The 16,638-nt window shown below is 41.0% G+C and overlaps 1 protein-coding gene across 10 annotated transcripts in view; it reads right to left on the bottom strand.

Annotated features, from left to right (window-relative positions):
• The window catches only part of AUTS2 (activator of transcription and developmental regulator AUTS2), a 1,153,302-nt gene that overhangs the window by 1,005,459 nt on the left and 131,205 nt on the right, over window positions 1-16,638 (bottom strand). The window contains exon 1 of one of the 10 annotated variants that reach the window (XM_070484476.1): window positions 5,239-5,368. The exons of the other annotated variants lie outside the window; for them this stretch is intronic. The gene's annotated coding sequence lies outside the window, so the exon portion shown is untranslated. Of the gene's footprint in view, window positions 1-5,238; window positions 5,369-16,638 lie in introns of those variants that run through there. 10 annotated transcript variants of the gene reach the window in all.

Raw genomic sequence — 16,638 nt, 5'->3', positions numbered from 1 at the left:
ACCAGTCCCCATCCAACTTGAAAGGCTTTAAAAGTCAGAACAAGAATACATCCTGCTTCGAATTCTTAACAAAATTCTGTATGAACTCAATCCAGAATACTCACTGGGTACCTACTATGTCCAAGGTACCATGCTACGTGTTACAGGGAATCTCAGACTGGGAGGACTCCATCACAATTTAAGGGAGATAAGTTAAATACATCAGTATAGCAAAGTAGACAATGAAATATGTAGCAAGGGGGATGTAAAATAATGATGCTGATAAAATAGCAGCAGCACAATGCCAGGCACTCTTCTAAAGGTACATCACCTACACTAATTCATTTAAGAACCATCATGATCCTATGAGCAAGGCACTTTCACTATCTCCATTTTACAGATGAGGAAATGAAGACACAGAAAGGCAATCTGGGATAAAAACCCAGAGTCTTAGTCTAGTCTGTCTGAAATATAATGGAGAGAAATCATGGCCAGTTAGGGGCAGTCAGGAAAGATGTAACAGGGATGAAGTCATCTGAAATGGACCTAGAAAGATGATAACCATGGATGCCTTATGTACCTGTTCTTACAAGATCAGTCACTTATAAGCAGATGTAAATTATACTCACACTGGCCATTGCTGCCCTGGGTTCTATCCCCACAGCATGCAGTTGAGAGGAAAATGAGATCCCAAGACCTGAAGGGGTTCCAACCCCATCATCCTCAACTATCAATGAGTGACAGTGCCTCTCAGCCCCCCAGGCATCTTCCTCTAGGCTCTTTGGCACAGTGGAGGCATGACACTCAATCGTGCTGAGGCAATTAAAGCATCTTGATGAAGGTTCACCCTAAATATTTTTAAACCGCCTTATTAAAAGGTGTGATGCAAGTATATGGTTGAATTATTATTTTTAAGTTCACCCTTTGCAGTCACTCAGTTAGAGGTGTGAAAGCAAAACCTGTGCTTCATTTCTCACTTCCCATATTTCTGCTTGATTAACAAGCTTGTATCCCTGAGCTTTATAATCGAAGTGCATGGCAAAATGGGTTCTATGATTTCACACAAATGAAAATATATTTCTTACACAGTGATGAGTGATTCTGAGGCACATGTGAGTAAGAAAAGGTAACTCTCCTCACTTGCAACCAACCAACATATAGGACACAACAAAAACTCAAAGACCTTACGCAAGTATATGCTTCCAGAATAAACAAGGATTTCTTCATTCTTGCTTCTTTTCTTTATAAATTTTGGGAAGGGATTCAGTTTTCATATGATTTTTTAAATTCTACCCCATGGCATTCTTTTAAAATTATTTCAAAAGCCAGGCCCCTATCACCGCAGTTTCAGCAGTAAGTTTACTGCTAGGAATCTGTATACCACCAAACCTTATAAGATAAACACTGTCTTGGAAGTTCACTGTGATAAAAATGAAAATGTCCTGGAGTAATGCTTTGGAAATCTGTAAATTCACTACACTTTTTAAAAAACTGCACAACCATGTACAGAAATAGCAACTCTCCAGAAACAATCTTCTTGCTCAGTCTATGAATTTTCTTTTTTTCTTTGGTGAGGAAGATTGGCCCTGAGCTAACATCTGTGCCAACCTTCCTTTATTTTATATATGGGACACCCCCACAGCATGGCTTGATGAGCAGTGTGCAGGTCCATGCCTGGGACCCCAACCTTCGAGTTCTGGTATGCCAAAGTGGAACACACAAACTTAACCACTACATCACCAGTCTGGCCCCTGTAAGAATTTTTTTAAAAAATTAATATGCACACCTTGGTCACTATCAATGAATTAGCTAGAAGCCCAGCTCAGATTAAAGGCTAAGATGTTTGGGAAAATCAGTATCATAAGCGACACAACTTGGAAAAGATCCTATAAATAATTCAATATGGTTTATTAATAATAAAAAAGGAATATTCAATTTCCTTATTTCACAAGTGCAAAACTGAGGCTCAGAGAAATGCAGTGAATCAAAACAGCAACTAGGACTTGAACCCCACTGTCTCTTCTCAGCCCACGCCAGTGTGCCACGGCAGAAACAGCGAAAATTTTGGTCCTCTCAATAATGAACACTGCAATTGAACAGACCACTAGAATACAAATTCCATAAGGCTAAGAATTTTGTTTCTCTTATATACCACTATATCCCAGGACCAAGAACAGGGTCTGGTACATAGTAGGTACTCAATAAGTGCAGTAAAGAAATAAAAATTCCATTCACCATTTCATAAAAACCCAAAACACAGCCAAAATATTTAGCAAGATAGTCTCTGCTGCATAGAGTTTGCAAAGATCCAGTGAGAGGCAGCTGGACAAGAGCAGAGGTAAGCCCAAAATATTGATCTTTGCCAGGGAGGAATTTAACCCACAACTCCTGGTTCTCAGTCGAGTTATAAGCTCACTCAGCCAAATTTCCTACTGTGAGAGCAAAGAAGGGACTTTCCGAAGTTAATCAGGGGTTTAAAGAATTTCCACAGTATTCAGGGGAAGCCTACATTCCCCAACTTCCTATCTGAACTCAAACTGACGTCCCTCCACATTTTCCGTAAACAATTATCCGTTCCCCTCAGTGCCTGACCCTACGCCCCTAGAGGGATCAAGGAAATACATACAAATCACACGTGAAGACAATCTTACAAAATGGCTAACAGGACCCAACTATTTAATGCTAGCACCAAAGGAAAGGCATTCTAACTCACTAAATCAATAAGCAACGAAAAACAACAGGCATCAATATCCTCCACAGCCAGTCACGACCCTAATAATAAGCAGTGTGTTTCAATTCCAATCACAGCCACAGCAGTTACACCAGACACATTATCTGACAAAGTTCGTGGATGTTACATTTATATAGCAACACACCATCCACCGATGGCACACAAGATCCCAGCAAAACCAGGTTAAAGACCAGACCTGGGGCCCAGTCTCTCTCAGGACAGGGCAACAAACTGTTGGTCCAGGGGCATTTCCAGGCAGCAGAAGCGTGCGTTTAATAGTCTTGTAAGCTACAGATTTTTTGGTCCATGGACTCCAGTGTGCCAAACAGACTCAAGTCAGCAGAGGGGAAAGTGGAAAGAAACTCTCAGCATTATATCAATGGTTGGCCAAGAATGCATAAGAAGTTAGCAGATCACTAGGAAAATGTACCTGTCTTCAAGTCTATTCATAACCATTCTATCTGATAAGTGCCTTACATGTTAAGCCAAATAACCAAAACTAGATTTGTAAATTGAGTTTTTTGAATCTCAAAACCTACTTTCTTATTAATACAAAAGATTATTTTGGTGATGCTTTACTATTATTTGTAATTATTTTAAATGGGCAGCAACTCTTTTGACAAAAGATTTAGGTTTCTCTGCCCTCAATTCAGCCTTCTCTAGAAAGCAGTGATTGATAACTAAACAGTATAAATATACTAAGGGAGCCCTTCTCTATGGTCTGGAAGTGTGGGTCCCCTGCTCTCACTATAAAACAAATCTCCATCTAAAAAGAATCATCCCCAATGAAATTATTTTCGTAAGTTTTGATGTTAATATATAACTGTATTTTTTATAGGACAAGACACTTGTATTTTGGCCAGGTCTTTATTGGTTGTGTTCATATCACATGATGAAAGACAATTAGCAGGTTCATGAAGGAAAAAGTGGTTTGCATTTCCACTTTACTATTAAACACTTTTTCATTTATTAGGCAAGAAATCAAAATACAAAATGCAAAAAGGCAAGCAGAAATTAAAGCCTCTATTTGAATGTGATCTTCTCTACAACAGAAAGGCAAAAATGAACCTGTAAGGACCACAAAAGCTGAAGACATGAAGACTAAGAAGTTGGGTTCAGCTTTCAAAACGTTTTCTATTATATAACAGAGTCACAAAAAGAATGGTCTCACTCAAAAGAACATCTGTTAACAGGCAGCGAGGAGATTTGACTCCCCAGTGTACAACAAGCAGTAGTCAGGGGTGACATCAAGATGTTTAAGACGAAGTCATAAATCAAGGCATTTTGCTCAATCCTCTCAATAAGGAGTACAACATAGCAATTAAGTGTATGAGCTCCCAAGGCAGACAGGTGTATAACCTCGGGCAAATTATCTAACATCTCTGTGACTCAGTTTTCCTATAGACAGATTGGACCTACCTCATAGGGTTGTCGTGTGGATTAAAAAAGCAAACACTGGGGGCCAGCCCTGTGGCAGAGTGGTTAAGTTTGCGCGACCCACTGCATTGGCCCAGGGTTTCACTGGTTCAGATCCTGGGCACGGACATGGCACCGCTCATCAGGCCATGCTGAGGCAGTGTCCCACGTGCCACAACTAGAAGGACCCACAACTAAAATATACAACTACGTACTGGGGGAATCTGGGGAGAAAAAGCAGAAAGAAAAAAAAAAAAGATTGGCAACAGTTGTTAGCTCTGGTGCCAATCTTTAAAAAAAAAAAAGGCAAACACAAAGTGTTTATTACATATTCAATAAATGTTCCTACCATCATAATCATTAATTATGCTCACCGACATCTATATTTTCCTTTTTTTTTTTTTGTTTTATCTAACGCAAAGAGAAACCAAGCCCTAATTCCAAGCATTAGTAATAAAGAGGGTGAGTTGGGCTAAAATGATCTGGCAAGCCCATTTCCTAAATGAGATATAATGCTGCTAATGATCATCTCTTACTAAGGGCACACAAAGCAGAAAGACCTACTATCTTACCAGGTATCTCTCCCTGAGAGAGCTCAGAAGAGGGTTAAAAGAACAAAAGGAAAAAAAAACTCCACAACCTTACAACTGAAAGGCAATTTTTAAGAACAACAAGGAGACTGGAAAACTCACTGGGGCTTTCAGCAAGTAATAAACACGTCAATGAGCTTTTCTAAACCCTTAAGGAAACCCTTTGTTCTCTGGCTTCCCCAACACATTTTCACTGGAAGGCATGCTGGCCATTCCACAGGTTGAGTTGGGAACCAAACACAGTGACAAGGATGTTTGGCTGAGATTTAGTTTTATGTTTACTCCAGATTACTTGAAGAGAAGGAGGGCGGGTGAGTGACCTACAGCTAGTCCCTGAGTCACTTAATAAGAGACAAACAAACAAACAAACAAAACCCAAGCTGTATTTGCAATGAGACCATCATCAAGTTCAGTACTTGGAGAGAAAGCCACCCTCAGGATCAGTGTCTCAGTGGTTACAGCAGAACCAATTAAATCTAGCTCTCTCTCTCAGCTGGCCCTGGGAAGCAAGTACATACTCACCCTTCAAGGACCAGATCAAAGATCACCTCCTCTGGGAAGCCTTCTCTGACAAGCCAGGCTGACCTAGCTACTTGTGTCTTGAATGCTCACTGCTGTTTATTCAGACTTATGCTGACATATTTACCTCACAGTATTGTAACTATTGTAAGTACTTCTGTATTTCATTGCCTTATTAGACTGTCAAATTTATAGAGAGGAAGCATATATCTTCTTTTGCTTTGTACATCTGCTGAACGAATAAACAAATGAATGTCACAGGGTTGGGCTCAGTTCAAAGGGCTGATGTGTGCACTATGTGTTAAAATTATTGAACCTTGGGGCCAGCCCCATGGCCGAGTGGTTAAGTTCACCTGCTCCACTTCAGTAGCCCAGTTTCACCGGTTCAGATCCTGGGCACGGACATGACATCAGATCATGTTGAGGTGGCACCCCACATGCCACAACTAGAAGGACCCACAACTAAAATATACAACTATGTACTGGGAGGTTTGGGGGGGGGGGAGCAATTAACAAAAAAAAGAAAAAAATATTGGCAACAGTTGTTAGCTCAGGTCTCAATCTTTAAAAAAAAACTTTTAAAAATTGTTGAAACCTATACTAAGAAAGGGGACGGGATTGAGAATATTAATTAGGTCGTTTTTTAATAAACTGAACGTAAACAGTATAAGAAGAAAGGTAAGAAGAAAAAAAATACCCACCAATCTGTGAATAATAGAATGTTAAATATAAAACACACTGGAATAAAAGAAGGTATACACTACTGTGTCAACATCATAGCAAAATAGATATTCAGCAGAAATACATTGTGTATTACCCACTTCTCTCTCCAAATAAATCAAAGGGATCTAACCCAATTTCAAGAAAGGATATATAAATGATAACTGACAAAATCCTGCCCAAATGGAATCCTACATGTCAGGTAAAATGCTATATAGGGACTCAGATGGTTATGTAAAGAGAAAGTGAAATCAAGCCTATCTTGCCAGCAAGTCCCACAAAAGAGCGATCATTACCTCTATCACCCACACAACCACCAACCTTGTGAGCACGTCACCAACAGAGATTACTTCTTCTGGTCAATCATGTCCCTTAATCCACTGAAATAAAAAGCTTCATGAGAACAGGGACTTGACTTTGTCTATAACAGTACCTCCAGCACTTAAAATAATGCCTGGCTCATAGCAGAGGTTAAATAAGCATTCATTGAATGAATGAATGACTGAGTGGGTGAGAGGAAGGCAGGGAGGAAGGAAAGGAGGAAAGAAGGAAGCAAAGGAGGGAGTGAGGGCCTGATGGAGAGAAGAGGGAAAATTCTTCTTTGGGAAAGTTTTATTTGTCTTTGTACAAGCTACAGAGCACTGTGGCAATTTAAGCTAATTTTTACTACAATTTTGGTGTCTAAAATGAAAAACAAAACAATGGTTTGCTGGGTTTTTTTAATTGACCCAGAGCAAATATTGACTTTTAAAGGAAAGAATTAGGTATATTTCCTTTCACTCATTCATCAGATGTTTATTTTATATGCCCACCATGTTCCAGACACCAACATTACGCACAGGTGAAGGAGATGAGACATACAAAAAGAAGATTTCATCATCCTCATCATCAGCATCACTGGGCATCTACTGTTTCCTGATCAAGTCACCAGCAAATCGGCCCTGCATGAGGGTACAACATCCAATTTTGATTGATATTATTCAAGGCAAAGAAACTAGGAAAAGTGAAAAAAGCATAAAAGAGACAAAAAAGGTTAGAAGAACTAGAGTTGTCTGGCCTAGAGAATAAGCCTGATTTCATTAGAGGCTTCAAATACACAAAGGGCTTGTATGAGATAATCCTGAGCATTTCCACAGCTCCTTTCTTTCTGAGGGAGGCCTGTGTTTAGGATTTCCTTCTGTTGACTTCAGAGATGCCTTCCTCAAGTCAGAAGTGAATGCCAATATTTTGCTTGCTGATATGTAAGCAAGGGCTTAGCACTCCTAAAACACAAATACTAGTTTCCTCCTTCCTAGGCTTTAGCAGGCTGTCTGTAGGCATTTCTTTTCCAACCTATAATTTCTTCTCTGCCTTTGTTAAAACTGTAAGCACATCTGCAAAAGACTAAACATGACACTGTAAATGACTGTCACTTCCTTCTCCCCCATACTCAGCATCCTGACTACAGAAACCAGAGCATTTCACCAGCATTTTACACAGGGTTTCAAGGGGGCAGGTGGTCACTTCCCTACCTACAGCTACCAGCTACACACGCACAAGCCAGTGTTACTCATCTTTACTCCATGACTTCTGAGGGGAAAGCAGTAGATGGCTAGGGGTTGGTACAAGTGCAGTCTCTGTTTGCAAAGCAGGGTTAAACCAGGAAGGTGCATGGTATTCAGAGACAACAATTAGCAAAATATGAAATCACACAGGTTTGTAGTTCAGCATCTTTCTAATCCCTGGCCCTTCCCAAATCCTCCTCCTTCCCAAATGTAGTTCCTCCAACTCTCATCACAACATGAGATCCATTTATTGGTCCCACATGCCCAAAGTGTCCAGCCTAGTAAAAGGTAAAGCTTTCAACTCATTCTCAGGTCCCACTGTACCCAATGCATTCATCCTTCAAAAATAAAAAATAAATTAGTAGTCATCAAGAGAGACTAATAGACAAGGAATGAGGGCACAACATAATTAATAAAGGTTTCCCATGGCTCTCATCATAATGTCGTTCTTTGTGCCACCCCAAGTAGCCCCAGTGCAACCAACAGTAACGTCAAATGCAAACCCAAATAGAAAAAAAAAGGCTGAGTTAAAGTGAGAATTCTTCTAATTGTTAAGCTCAGCAATACAATTCTTATGGCAAAGGAAATAATTTATTGGTGAGGTGGGTGGGTTTTTTTTGTTGTTTTTTTTTTGGTGAGGAAGATTGGCCCTGAGCTAACATCTGTTGCCAATTCTCCTCTTTTTTGCTTGAGGAAGACTGTGGCTGAGCTAACATCTATGCCTATCTTCCTCTATTTTGTATGTGGTATGCCACCACAGCATGGCTTGAGAAGCAGTACGTAGGTCCACGCCCAGGGTCTGAACCCACAAACCCCAGGCCACCAAAGCAGAGTGTGTGAACTTAACCACTACCAAGCCACCGGGTCGGCACCTGGTGAGATCTTTTTAAGAGACAACTTTCCCCAGCCTTACTCCAATCTTCATGCTTAATAAAGATGATTAGTTTTTGGTGGGGGTGATTGTTGTTTTAATTAAAGACTATGCAACAGGAGACAGTTTGATTATAAAGTAACCGCAAGATACTACCATGTTTTGTGCCATTTCAGGCTCAGACACTTGCCTTGCATACCGTCTCCACTATACTCATCCTAATCTACAAACCAAAAGGAAGATGGGATTTATAAAACAGGGCTGGCAAATTCTTGCTTTCTGTACAACTAAAGGCTCAAAATGGCCTGCTCCACACGTCACCTCTGCCCACTACCTCTCAAACCACTTGATGGGATACCTTGTCAAGTCACTTAACCTCCCTCTGTCTTTAGACCCTAGCTGAACAATTAATTGTATTCCCTCACCTCATGGGAATGCTGCAAGAGACCACTAAGACTAGTCCTTACAAAGTGATTTGCTAATGCCAAACCACTACATGAAGGCTATGTCCTGAGGGCCACAGTGGGTGGTGTAGTGGGAAGAGAAAGGACTTGGAGTTTGATAGAATCAGCTTTAAATCCTGATCCTACAACTTACCAACTGCCCAGGCACCTCAGGAAAGCTACTCATCCTCTAAATCTCAGTTTCTTTATTTGCAAAATAGCAAAAAATACCACCTTCCCCTCACTGTTGTTGTGGGAATCAGATGAACTAATATATGTAGAGTACTTAAAGTTCCTGCCCAAAGCAGGCACTCAAATGTCAGTTTTCTATGCACCTACAAAACCTCTTGCAACTTCTCCTTGAGACCCACACTGGCAACGCCCTAGATGAGGCCCACAGGATCTCCCACTTGAAATGCTGCAGCAGTCTTCTATGTTTCTACTTGCCATCTCATCACCATTCATCCTTCATCATCCACATTGCCATGAACAAGTGTGACCTTTGAAAATGCATCTCCCATACTATCCCCTGCTACTTAACATCCTCCGATAAATCCCTACATCCTACAGAGTTAAAGTCTAAAGCCTCACAGAGATAGAAAAGGTCTTTCACTGACACTAGCTGACTTTAACTCCCACCTCCAAACTGTCCTTTGCTGCTCCTCCAACCACATTATACTCATCATAATATCCTGGGGCATCTGCATGTATCAGATGTTGTCCCCATCTTTCTCTGCCAGATGAATACCTCTTCCCACATAGTGCTGGGGGCTTTGCAGTGAGAAAGGCATGGAGGGAGGTGCTTGGCAATGTGACTTTCTGCAGCCTTCTCTCTCAGTTTAGTCACCTGTGAAATCACCAGAGGAGGAAAAGGAGAGCAAGGGCGCTCTGCACACAACAGCACAGTAAGCAATAAGAAGCAAGACAGATCCAGCTCTGTCTTCCTAAAGGTCACTAAGAAAGGATGTCACAGCTGAGGCAAAAGAAGAACAGGCCACCATTAGACTGCAAGTGAACAGCAGAAACCAACCTGTGGCATGCAAAGGCCTGTACTGCAGCAGCGTTCATCACCACCCTAATTATAACCCCCACACCTGGCCTGCAGGTCTGAGAGCAGGAGCTCAGGGAGGACTGCCAGCTCTCTGAGAAATCCTGAGAGCTCAGCTGTCTTGCCTTCTGGATACAAGCTCCTCCAGCTGTGGAGTAGAGATTCCTTGAGTTAGAGGGTATTTCCCAAGCCTTTAACATTTGGCAAAACACCAGAACTGACTATTGGATAAGCACTGTTGCAAACTCACAACGATGAAAACATCACCACCACGCAGTTCGGGAGTTCCAGGCCACTTACAAAGGTCTTTCATAAACATCATCTATATTGAACCCTCACAGCATCCCAAATTATTGGCATCCCCATGTTACGGATGAGGAAACAACTTTAGAAGAACAAAGTAACTTCCCCAAAGCCAAAGGAGCAGAGCCTAGCTCTTCTCCAGATCCACCAATCCTTGTACACTGAGAAGTGACCAGCCGGAAAGCCAGTGAGGAAGACAATTACCACTGAGCCTCTCCAGAAGTTGGCAGCTTCCTGAATCACTCCTCTCATCCCTTTCACTGAGCCCAAAAAACAGATCAACAGGAACAATTTCCAACTCACTAGCACAAAGTAGTATCCAGATGCACCCCAGAGAAAATGTCTGAAAGCAAGCCAGGCAATCCCTGCAAAGAAGTGGAAGGAAACCCATCTTTCAGCATTTCTTATGTGCCAGGCACTGTGCTTCACATTGCCACATGATGTGATCACATTGAACTTTCCTAACTGTGGGGTAGCTTTTACCATCCTCATTTTATAATTATAAAAGCTGAAGGTCCAAGAGGTTAACTAACTTGTGTTAGGCCATTCAATGGAGCCAATAACTAAACCCCAGATATTTCTAAACTCTACGTAACTTACAGTCTTGAATCAGGAAACGTCACTTCCTTTGAGAACTGTATGCTGGAGATACACAATTACAAGTTAATATTACCTAAAACAGAAGCAACAGCCATACCTCCAGCTCTGCAGCTCACTGCAGATCCAAAATACTCAACTTTATTTCCAATTTCCCCTCTGCTCCTCCATCAGTGACTCCTTAGAAATTTATATTAGTCTCATCTCTTTTCCCATTGATAAAGAATACTTTCCTCCTAAAAGTCCTGTTTTTCCATAAGTGATCTGAAGGATTAGAGAACAAGAGAACTCTTATGAAACTGACAATTTTCCATCCCTTCAAAGATGAATTCAATATAGTCACCCACAAGTGTCACAATTTCAAAAAAAATTCATTTTTTAACCCAACAATTATCCTGATCAAAATAAGTCTCACACAAGATTCTGACCTTAAATACTGAGTGTAAGAAGCATTGATTACAAGCCTTAAATTTATCCTTTTATTGGCAAACACATTCAGGGGCAGTTATTCATGGCATCTGATTCAGAAATTAGATACAGAGTTAGCTGTAGAATGATTAGTGCTTAGTATAAAGAAGAAAAAAACTAATTCCTGTATTATTCCTGGCTCAGCAAGCAACAGCCTTGGCTTGGATCCATGACAAGGGGCCCAGAGAGACTTCAGGCCCCATCTGTACAACAGGAAAACTGGACTAGCCAAAGCTGTGTTCTGACAAATCGCATTTCCTCTCCCCAGGAGACTGAACACCTCTGCAGAGAACCAAGGCCCACCCCAGCCTGCTCACTCACCCAGCAGTAGTCTGAACATCCCACTATTGCTAGAAACTAGCACTCCAAGGAGCCAGTGCCAGACCAGCTAAACTCAGAAGGGCTCCTTAGCCAGCACAGGGGCACTGTCTGAGCATCTGAGTAGAGGGGATTTGGACACACAATGAAGAAACGGACAGAGAGCTAATGAGGCAAATCAGCACCTGTGATGATCACAAACATAATAATATTGAAGTGAGTATTGCGTGCTGGGCACTGTTACAAAAACTTTATGTGGATTAAGTAATACTGTTAATCCTTGCAACGCCATAAGATAAGTATTATTATAATCACCATTTTAAACACAAAGTACCTGAGACACAGAAAGACCAAGTAAGGCCCAAGGTCACATCCAGCCACTAAGTGGTGGAGACAGGGTTCAAACATAGGATGTCTGGGTTTCAGACTCTTATAATCCTAAACACTACACCGTACTTCCTCATATGTACTAAGCCACATATTTGCAGATGCAATAAACTGAGCAAGGACCTGTTTTACATCTATTTCTATGTTGCTGAAGAAGTTATGCTGAGAAACAATCCTGCACGTTCAACCACTAATGAGTGAAGGCCTGAAGCTCAGACTAATAATCCATCCTATCACTCACCCTTCTTTCCCTCTGTCTGCCTATATACCCTTCTCCTCCCTTCCATCATATAGAATAATACATGGAACAAAATTCAAAAGTACACAAAATATAAGCAAAAGTAGGTCTCTTTCCATCACTATTGTTTCCCATCTCTCCTCCCCAGAGGCAGCCATTATTAGCAATAAACAAAAAAATTTTAAACAGAGTATTTAGGAGATAAATAATAATGAAAGTTGCTCAATAAATGGTCAGGAATCAATCTGCATGCAAGACCCAGAATGAAAGCTGAGTTCTGGCTAAGCAAACCTCCGCACCTTGGGTGGCCAATTAAGCTATTATTTATCAGCCACTGCCTCACCAATATGCTTATTAAAACAGTTTATGAAAGCTCAGGGAAATGTTTTTTCTAGTCAATAATAATTGGTCAAGTGATCTTTTTTCTTTTTTTAGGAAGATTAGCCCTGAGCTGACATCTGCCACCAATCCTCCTCTTTTTGCATGGCCCTGGGCTAAGATCCGTGCCCATCTTCCTCTACTTTATATGTGGGACACCTGCCACAGCACGGCTTCAAGCAGTGCCATGTCTGCACCCGGGATCCGAATCAGCAAACCCCTGGCCACCAAACTGGAACATATGCATTTAACCACTATGCCACTGGGCCGGCCCCCTCAAGTAATCATTTTTAACTCACCATTCACCCCCCCCCCAAAAAAAGATGCATGTTCACTTGAAAGTTACTTTAGGTTTTATGGTGTTTTTAGTCAATAAAAACCCTCAAAAAAGATATGCAACTCGTTTTTCTAAACAAAATGGTTTGGCCCATAATGCCTGCTATTATCCCTGTTTCTTATTTTCCAATATTCTTCCCACTTTGTTCCTTCCATACCTTCTACTGCTTATTATTACAGTAGAACAGGAACAGAAACAGGTCCTGAACACTGGAAGCACTGGGTTTCCATTTTATTCCACTCCCTAATTTCTGGGTAACCTTTGACAAGTTCTGTAATTTCTCAAAACTCCGTTCTCCCTTATCTGTAAAATGGAGATAAAACCACCAACCTTTGTGGACTATTCAATGAAATGATGCTTGTGGAAACACCTGGCTCCTAACAGACAATCAGTACTTGTTAGCATCCCCTCTGCCTTCTCACTTAAGTCAGTGCCTCAGTCTGAACACTGAGAACTCCAAAAGCCTCGCACCTTCAATTTTTCCAGGTCCTCACACACTCTACCACATCAGCACACACCAACCAACTGCCGTCAGTTACCACTGGGTCAGCAAGTCTTACATTTGAGCCTCACCATGAAAAGAATGAGAAAACAAGTGAAGGAACATTTGGTGCCTATTCAGATTCCTTGTAAACTCCTCCTCATCGCCAGGCCCTGCATTCCAGATACTTCTCAACTTGTCTGTTCAACCAGCCCCTTCAACCAAATTCAAAGAATCAGATGTGGCCCATTCTTTTCCTGCAATTCTCCTGCCTCCTCCTTTCCTGCCTTTAATGCCAGGATGGTTTTTAAAACAAATGAGAATGGCACTCAAGAAGCAAAATGAATTCACTTAGGTCTGTGCTCCCTTCTCCCTTGCTCTTATTTATTTTTGTGTATTTCACTAGAAGCAACATTTGTCAACATGGCAGCAAAGAAGCCGCAAGGCAGGGAGAACTGTTTTTGTATAAAACAAATAACTTAAGCAGTGCAGGAGCAGTTTTGAATAAAACTGCCATATGAACGGCTGCAAAGTACAAAATGGTGAGCCCTTGCCTTGGCTGCAGCAGCTCCTTCAATACCCAAAGAAACATACAATTAAGGGGGGAAAAACTAAATTGCCTGTTTACAGAGAAATTCAAAGAATTTCCATCATATGGTCCAGGAATAGGCAAATTGGCATAGTCCACAGCTAAAAAGAAGATAAGGGAAAGGAAAGAATGTGGGGCCTGCAAGAACTAGGGGGAAAGAGGATGGAGAACAGGGCAGTGATAGCTAAAGAGTGAGGGTTTCTTTATGAAGTGATGAAAATGTTCTAAGATTGTGGTGATGGCTGCACATATCTGTAAATATACTAAAAGTCACTAAACTGTACACTTTAAATGGGTGAACTATATTGTATGTGAATTATATCTATAAAGCTGTTTAAAAGGGGATGGAGCAGTGGCTTCATAGGAATATGAGTTGGTAAATAGGAAATACATCCTGAATCACCCTCACTGATCTTCAGATGTCTGAAATCTACCAGCCTCATGAGTATTTATGAAGCCCTGGACTTGGCATACTGGCATCTCATTCAGTCCTAGCAACCAACTCTTCAGATAGTATTCTCAGTTTATAGGTGGGGAACCTGGGGCTCAGAGACATCTAAGGTGACCCTGCTTCTAGTCAGATATCTGTCACCAAGGCCCATGCTCTTTCCACCTCACTTCACGGCCTCACTGGTCACATAATCACGTCACTGAGGAACAGGGTATATTTATGCCGTATCGGTGATTTTTTCCCAAATAACTTAAACTTACCCTAAGCAAACTGTTCTATTGAAACTAAACTTGTCACAAGAGCTTTCTGACATACTCATTACTTCCCTCTATTCTCAACAAGACACCACGAACAAGCCTGTCCTTTTTGATGACACAATTTTCTGTGAGAACCCAAATCCCTCTCCATACACTGCTGTCCACAGGATCCCAGGACAGTGGGGCTGCCTGTTTGGCCCAAGTGCCATACTTTTATTTTAATGTCTGTCATGTCTCTTCTCCTTGCAATAACTGAGAGTTCCTTGTAATTGTCTGCATACCTTCAGAATACAAAATTTGCCTTTCAATCCCTACACAGGTGAATGGGTAAGGAAGGGACCAAGGGAAGCTTCACTAGTCATTGTTACTTCAGAAGTAAAGTTTGAGAGCTTTATGACAGCTGTCAGTCAATGGCCTTTTCAATTTTATAACCAGGTTTTCAAAAGATGAGCTTGTGGGGGCCGGCCCCATGGCCTAATGGTTAAGTTTGGCACACTCTGCTTCAGTGGCACGGGATCAGTTCCCAGGTGCAGACCTACACCACTCATCGGCAACCATGCTATGGCGGCGACCCACACACAAAATAGAGGAAGATTGGCACAGATGTTAGCTCAGGGCCAATCTTCCTCAAACAAAAAGAGGAAGATTGACAACAGATTTTAGCTAACAGCAAATCTTCCTTAACAAAAAGTAAAAATTTAAAAAAGATGAGGTTGCTATACATTTGATCCATGGATAACTGGGATTTTACAACAATAACAATGATTACTAATATATCTGACTTTTATGTAGTACCTTCAATGTTTGCAAACTACCAGGCTACATAAGCCCTTTTAAAAATTAGAGATGTGGTCTCCCCATGCATCTACTTTCCCACCAACTTCATTCTTCTGTATAGATGCCTTATCTACAAAAGCATTCTCCTAACAGTGTGTGAACTTCCTAAGATAAGGAATCTGAAACCCCAAGCAGAGAAGCCTGTTTTTAAAGGGAACATGATCTCTTCCTCCTAAGCTGAAATCTTGATGAAGAGAATCCTGTCCACATAAAACTCAATAATTCAAATTTCATACTAGGAAAAACACATTCTTATAAGGATCTATAAAGAAAAATTCCATAAATACATTCTATCTAGATTGGATTTGGCTTTGAAATCTTTTTAATTAGGAAAAAAAACAACTAACAATGCTAAGCCCTCTATACTCTACTCAGTACAGAAACCCTGTGAAGTTTGCATGATTCATACCCATTTTACAGATCGAAAAAGTGGCCTAACAAGAGATCTAGAAGCTTACCCAAATACCATCTCTCCTTTCTCTCTCTGCCTCTGTCTGTTTCTCTCTCTCTCTCTCTCACACACACACATACACATACACACACACACACTAAATGACAGGGCTCAGATTTGAAACTGAATCTTTGTGAAAGCCAATCCAGTACTCCAAGGCAGCACACATAGTAGTAAATCTCAGGCTTTGAAGCCAGAGAGACCTGAATTTGAAATTCATCTTTCCTACTTACTAGTTGCATGGTTGTGAGTAAGCCACTTCCCTGTGTATAAAACAGAACTAATAATACCTTGCAGGCCATTCTAAAAACAAAACAAGATCATGTTTATAATGCCCATAGTCCAAAGCTTACATTCAGCCAATTATTCATGTCTTATTTTCAACACATCATTTTATGCTTATAAACCATATCATAAGAGCCAGCCTTCACTGAGAACTTACTAAGTGCAAGTAAATGCCCTGTCCAAGGTCACAACACAATGGCATAGTTGGTATTCAAACTTTGGCAGTCTGGTGGAGAGCCAAGGCTTCTCTACCCACTAGTTTGTAAGGCAGAAGTACAGAAAGTTACTTTTACAGATTACAATATGTTATTTCCCCCCTTCACTAGAGCAACAGTTCTCAAAGTGTGGTCCTTGGGCCAGCAATCCTGGCATCACGTAAAAACAGAAAGACATAAAGAAT

This window comes from Equus asinus, chromosome 14 (assembly GCF_041296235.1).
Source record: "Equus asinus isolate D_3611 breed Donkey chromosome 14, EquAss-T2T_v2, whole genome shotgun sequence".
NCBI lineage: Eukaryota > Metazoa > Chordata > Mammalia > Perissodactyla > Equidae > Equus > Equus asinus.
Note: the sequence above shows the minus strand (reverse complement) of the source record. Positions and strands in the feature narration are given on the sequence as shown.